This window comes from Myodes glareolus, chromosome 1 (assembly GCF_982192425.1).
Source record: "Myodes glareolus chromosome 1, mMyoGla1.1, whole genome shotgun sequence".
NCBI lineage: Eukaryota > Metazoa > Chordata > Mammalia > Rodentia > Cricetidae > Myodes > Myodes glareolus.
In genome coordinates this window covers 86825806-86832713 of record NC_142026.1, presented here as the reverse complement: position 1 = coordinate 86832713, position 6908 = coordinate 86825806, and the positions used below count along the sequence as shown (strand labels likewise).

The window sequence follows — 6908 nt, the reverse complement described above, 5'->3', positions numbered from 1 at the left end:
GAGTCACCATGTGGGTGCTGGGAATTGAACCCAGGTCCTCTGGAAGAGCAGCCAGTGCTCTTAAACACTGGGCCATCTCTCTAGCCCCAGTTTAGATTTTTAATGTGTCTCAAAGGCCTATTGTTGTGCCTGAGTCCAAAGACCGCCAAGAAGACCACCTGGAACCACACTTTCAGATGCAAAAGCAAGGTTTTGTTTATTAAGTATGCATGGGTCCTCTGCCTCACAGTCTGACACAGCAGAAGGACCCCATTTACTATTGTAAGGGGTTTATAGAGACAAAAACCGCAAAGCAATCACAAAGTTACAGTCTCAAAATACAAAATTACTTATCCTGTATCACCATTGGCTAAAGATGAGGTAAAGGTCAGCTGTTAGTTCCTGATAGGCTGTTAGTATCTAAGGGGGACAGCAACAGCCCCCCCCCCCCAGTTACATCCTCCAGACTTCTGCTGACCCTGTGCTAACCCCAGGGGCTGCTTAAAATATCACCCAGCTGATAGGGGAAGTTGGGTGGGAGAAATGGGCTGCAGGCAGTAACTTTATGTAATTTAGGTTTCTCCATTAGCTAATACTTCCCCTAAAGAGGGGTCCTTTGGCCTTCATCTTATCCTGGAGGCTGGGGTGGAGGTTGGTCTTCAGCTCCTCTGCAGCCTCCAGCTTATCCTGGGGGCTGGGGTTTAGTCCAAGGTCCCAAAAGAGCACAGCACAGAAATGGAATCTTTTCTGGCCTTTCATTCCCCACTAGGAGTTCTTTGTTTGTTTGTTTGTTTTTGTTTGTTTTGTGTTGTCCCCCTCCCCACAGGGTTTCTCTGTAGCTTTCGAGCCTGGTCCTGGAACTAGCTCTTGTAGATCAGGCTGGCCTCAAACTCACAGAGCTCCGCCTGCCTCTGCCTCCGGAGTGCTGGGATTAAAGGTGTGCGCCACCACCACTGGCTCCCCCTAGGAGTTCTAAGTGGACTTCAATACTGAACTCTAGTTCCTCAAGCTGATGAGAATAACTTGCAAATTCTATTTCATCTTCATTGGGAATGGAATAATAGGCAGAACAATATACATTAGCATTAGTATGCTTAACCAAAAGCTGAATGGTATTAAGCCTTTATTTTACAAAGTGTGCCAGTCTGTCGATTATACGTGGGCCAACAGTCAAAATAAGCAACAAAACCAATAAGGGTTCCATAATAGCAAAAATATGGGTAGTTAACCAAGGAGAGCCATTAAACCAGGATTCAAACCATCATTGTAAAAAGTCTAATTCTTTTTTCTGCTTCGTCGATCCTTCTCTAACTTTGGCCAAATTGCCTCTTACAGTTCCTGAATGGTTAGTGTAAAAACAGAATTTCTCTCCTAAAACTGTAGAGTCTTCCTATGTAAGAGTTTTCTTTTGATTTAGCATCTCAAAAAGGGATTATAGGACAATATATTCTTTTAACTGCTTCCAGCTTTGTCAAGAGCTAACAGGTGAAATGCTAGTCAGAAACAAAGAGGAAATTCAGGCAATGGGGTGTTTATCAGGAGCATCTGGTTTGTGAACTCTGTTGAAGAGCCAGGGAGCATTCACATTGGCTAGACTGGTCCATATCAGTTTTTAGCAAGTCCAGGGTCCATAGTCATTTGGTAGTCAGCAATTGATGCTTGGTTGTGTCTGTCAACCGAGGGGAAACCTGTTGAGACAAGTGTCAGACTGTGAGGCGGAGGACCCGTGCTAGCCCCTATTTAATACATGAAACCCTGCTTTTGCATTCGGAAGTGTGGCTCTGTGGTGGTCTTCTTGGGGGTCCTTGGGCTCAGGCACAACATTATGAATGAAAGGCTTGGTGGTATTGGAAGTTTGAGGAACCTTTGGAAGTTAAAGCCAGAGGCCATAGATATAGCTCAGTGATAAAACATATTCAGTCTGTACAAAGCCCTGGGTACACATATGCATACACACCTTTTTTTTTTTTTTTTTTCAAGACAGGGTTTCTCTGTGTTGCTTTGGAGCCTGTCCTGGAACTAGCTCTTATAGATCAGACTGGCCTCAAACTCACAGAGATCCATCTGCGTCTGCCTCCCGAGTGCTGGGATTAAAGGCGTGCGCCACCACTGCCAGGGCGATCAGCCAGCTTTTAAAGTTAAATTTCGAAGCAGGCCTGTAGTCCCAGCAATTGAGAGGTACAGGAAGGTCAGGAGGTTTTTTTTTCTTTGTTTTGTAAAGATTCATTTATTTATTATATATAGTGTTCTGCCTGCAGGCCAGAAGAGGGCACCAGATCTCATTACTGATAGCTGTGAGCCACCATGTGGTTGCTGGGAATTGAACTCAGGACCTTTGGAACAGCAAACAGTGCTCTTAATCGCTGAGCCAACTCTCCAGCCCCAAGGGACAGGAGTTTAAGGTCATCTTTTGGTACATATCAAGTTTGAGACCATCTTGGTTTATATAGGCCATGTCTCAAGAAAGAAATAAGGGCTGGTAAAATGTCTCAGTGAGTAAAGGTGCAAACCTGAAGACCTGAGCTCAATTCCCTGGGCCCCACCTAAAGGTGGACAGGGAAAACTGACCCCACGAAGTATTCTAGTCACCACACATAAAATAACCCCCACATAAAATAATAAATAAAATTTAAATTTTGAAAGAATCAGTTGTAGTTTGAAAATTTAATTAACACCCATCCCCTTTTGTTGGAAGGTGTCCTGTTCCATGATTTTTCTGCCTTATTTCCTTGAGACAAAGTCTCTGGACTGTGGAGCCTTGTCAACTGAGCCACAACCTTGGCCCCTAATTAGATATTAGTGCGCAGTTTCATGTAAGCAAAGTGACTTCATTCTGGCATTGGAAGCATATATTGCTTCCAGTGAGAAGAACTGGGATCAGGTTTCAGGAATGACACAATAGATTGGAAGACTGTCAGCAGCAAGGGGCAGGTGTGCAGACCGCCTCCCTGAGTCTCGACAACTTCCAGAGTCCTCCAGTAGAAACAAAGTGAAGGAAGAAAACAGTGAATGACTCAATGGGGAGCTGGAATCCCTAACAGGAGAAGCAGTCAACTTCATTTCCCTTTTCTCTCTGTCACCTTTAGCCTTGCCACAATCTCAAGCTATGTCCATCTTTGACTGTGGCATTGGTACAACAACTGTGCCAATCTCCCCAATATTTGTCGTCAGGGGCTATTATCTTAAGGGCATGGAGCAAGGGCTACGGAAAAAAGCTTCCCTGAGTAGTGTCAGTCACAAAATGGGGCCTCAGAACCCCCAAGACATGGTGTCAGGCTCGGGGCAGAGCCACACTTGCCTGAGACTGACGGCAGCCTGGATTGACCTATTGACATCTGGAAGTTGTCTTGTTACAAAGGTGTGACCTCAGAGCAGGTGAAATCTTTGCCTCAAGAGTATTTGTCAAGTCCGGTGGTGGTGTGGTGCTGCACACCTTTAATCCTAGCACTTGGGAGGCAGAGACAGGCGGATAGCTGTGAGTTCAAGGCCAGCCAGATCTACAGAGCTAGTTCCAGGATAGCCAAGAAGCCCTGTCTCCTGGTGGGTGGGGGATGGCCAAGAGGCAAAAGATTAGCAATTAGAGTCTCCCCCCGCCAATTACCTACTTGTCACAGAACACCATGTGAGCACCAGCATTTTTCCTTCCTAGCCTTCTTCCTCCTTGTGAGTACATATATATGTATGCATGTTTGTGGGTGTGGTACATGTGTGTGGTGGATGTACATGTGTGTACAGGTATATACACCTGTACATGTATGCAGTGGCCAGAGGAGGTCACTTCCTTCTTCCTCTGACATAGGGTCTCTCAATGAGCCTGGAGCTAAGTTGGAGGCCAACAAGTCCCTCCTGTACCCTCCTCACCCTCCTTGCCCCACCAGTACTGGGATTACAAGTGCACTTGATCACGCTTTGCTTTTGCTTTTTACATGGTTTCTGGAGATTTGAACTGAGGTCTTCATACATGTACAGCAAGTGCGCTCATCTGTTGAGCCAGCTTCCTAGCCTTTTTTCCAGTTTTTCGAGCCAGGGTCTCTCTCTATAACAACTCTGACTGTCCTGGAACTTGCTTCCTAGATCAGGCTGGCCTCCAACTCACAAAGATCCACCTGCTTCTGCCTCCCGAGTGCTGGGATTAAAGGCATGTGCCACCACCGCCCAGCATTCAGCTACCTTTTAAAAATTTTATTTTTAATTATGTATATATAAGTAGGTGGGTATGTGCACTTGAGTGCAAATTTCTTCAGAGGTCAAAGGAGCCATATCCCCCAAAGCTGGAGTTATAGTGAGCCATCCAATGTGGATTCTGTGAAGTGAGTTTTGTGTGCAGGCCAAAGTTATATTTTAGGTTTTAATCAATGTGCCTGTCCTGGCTGGTTTTGTGTGTCAACTTGACACAAGCTGAATCATCACAAAGGAAGGAAACTCAGTTGAAAAAAATTCCTTCTTGAGATCCAGTTTGTAAGGCATTTTCTCATTTAGTGATCAGTGTGGGAGGGCCCAGCCCATGGCAGGTGGTGCCATCCTTGGGCTGGTGGTCCTGGTTCCAAAATAAGGTGGGCTGAGCAAGCCATGAGAAGTAAACAGTAAGCAGCTCCTGTCCATGGCATCTGCATCAGTTCCAGCCTCCGGGATTCTGTCCTGTTTTGAATTTCTGTCCTGACTTTCTTCAGTGCTGTGGAATATTCCTTTACACTATGTGAATATATGTCACTGTGATTGGTTTACTAAACAAGCTGCCTGGCCAATAGCTGAACAGGATAAAGTTAAGTGGGAAAGTCAAACTAAGAATGATGGGGAGAAGGGCAGAGTCAAGGGAGCCTTCATCCAGTCACTGAGCAAGGAAGTGTAGAAAATGAGGTAACGAGCCATGAGCCATGTATCAAAACATAAATAGAAATATGGGTTAATTTTTTTCTTTTTTTTTGAGACAGAGTTTCTCTGTGACTTTGGAGAATGTCCTGGAACCAGCTCCTGTAGACCAGACTGGCCCCAAACTCACAGAGATCCGCCTGCCTATGGGTTAATTTAAATATGGGTTAATTTAAATGTAAGAGTTAGCTAGTAATACGCCTGAGCTATTTGACTGAGCATGTATAAATAATATTAAGTCTCTATGTGGTAATTTGGAAGCAGCTGCCAGGATGGGGAGTGGGTGGTCAGTACAGGAAAACTGCGTCCTACCCTTTAGTGATGAACAGCAATGCTGAAGTATACGCCCAATAATCCCTTTCCTCCCCAACTTGCTTTTTGGTCATGGTGTTTCATCAAAGCAGTAGAAACCCTAAGACAGTGCCTAACAAGTCCATAAAACAAAAATGTCTCTAACCTGTAAGCCTCTTGAAGTGCTTATGGAAGCCACATCTTTTCCCTCCCCTAAAAAAGCGTTTGACCCAGATACACTGGATGTGCGTAATCACATGTAGGAAGAAGGTACATAGGCAGGAAATACATCAGGATGTATGCTTGCCCCTGATTGGATGTAGGCGGGAGGCATGCAGGTAGGAAGTATATATGGATATAAGCCTGCCCCTGATTGGACCCGGTAGAAAAGGCATAGCCCAAGCCTCTGTAAAATTTGATTCTTATCATTTTTCTGGGAATCCCAGAAGGGACCTGACCAGAGTCCATCATCCTGGTCAGTATTTAATTAAAGCTTTCTTCAAATTTGACTCAAACATTATGCAGCTGGTTGTCTTAGGGTTTCTTTTGCTGTGAAGAGACACCACGACCACAGCAACTTTTATAAAGGAAAACATTCAATTGGCTGGCTTACAGTTTCAGAGGTTTAGTCCACTATCATCATGGCAGGACATGGTGGCGTGCAGGCAGACATGGTGCTGGAGTAGCTGAGAGTTCTACATCTTGGTCTACAAACAGCAGAAAGAGTATGCATGCTGAGCATAGTTTGAGCATATATGATACCTCGAAGACACCCTTCCTTCAACAACAAGGCCACACCTCCTCGTAGTGCTAGTCCCTATCAAATACACGAGTCCAAGGGGCCTTACCTATTCAAACCACCACTCTGGTCTTTCTCTTGTGATTTTCAGAATTAACATGCTGGTACTTTGGAAGTGTAGTACATGCTCTTAACTGCTGAGCCATCTCTCCAGGTCCCTAGAAATCTTTCTTATATATCCCAGGCTCACTTACCTAGGGATGGAGTCATCTACAGTGGGCTGTGAAGAGTTCAGGAATAGCATATGGAAATAAGGTGTCCGGTCCAGGAATGAAGAAATATAAAGTTGTAAGCCCAAACACATTTTGCGAGGAAAAAGAAAATAAAGCTGGCAACCATTAACCTTTTACAAACACTTTGTGCCTTAAGAGCAGACATCCTGGCAGCCACTGTGTACAGAGGTAAACTTTTAACAGTTGTCTCCTGCCTCCCAGCTTCCCAGCTAGGCAGGTACAGCGGACAAAGTTTAGCTCCTAACTAGTGCTCTATGGGTCCCTCTGTTTGTATTCCCTTAATTTTTAACTGTTCCCTTGTGTGACTCTACGCTCTGCCTTGCATTCTTTCAGGGACGGTGGAAAGTGACTGTGTCAGCCACAGGCTTTCGCAAACACTCCTAAAGTTTATATCCTAATGTCCTATAACCAAAAGCTGTAAAACTTAAAATGTAATGTGGCTTTAAGCCTGACTTCAAGGCTGTAAAAGCTCTTTTACCCACAGCTGGTGCTTTATTTTACTACAAGAGGAAGCCTCCCAACCAGCTCCCATTGTCACAGCTACAGAAGCCTGATCTTTGGCTGTGGTCACAGCCTTATGTGCCCACATGTTTTTTGTTTTTTGTTTTTTTCCCCCCAGAATAAAGTTTGCTTCTGGTTTAATAGACTTTGGTGGTCTTTCCCCCATCATTGCATGATGTCTGTACCCAACAGGATGGGCCCTCCTATTTCCTATATCAATTATCAATCAAGAAATT

At 44.8% G+C, this 6908-nt stretch overlaps 1 long non-coding RNA gene across 1 annotated transcript; it reads right to left on the bottom strand.

The window, feature by feature from the left end:
* Positions 1-1085: 1085 nt before the first annotated feature.
* On the bottom strand, positions 1086-6388 carry LOC125394531 (uncharacterized). The gene is made up of 3 exons (XR_007230251.3): positions 6133-6388; positions 5753-5846; positions 1086-1667 (listed from the first exon to the last, which is right to left on the bottom strand). It is a non-coding gene; the product is annotated as an uncharacterized LOC125394531 (long non-coding RNA).
* Positions 6389-6908: the final 520 nt, after the last annotated feature.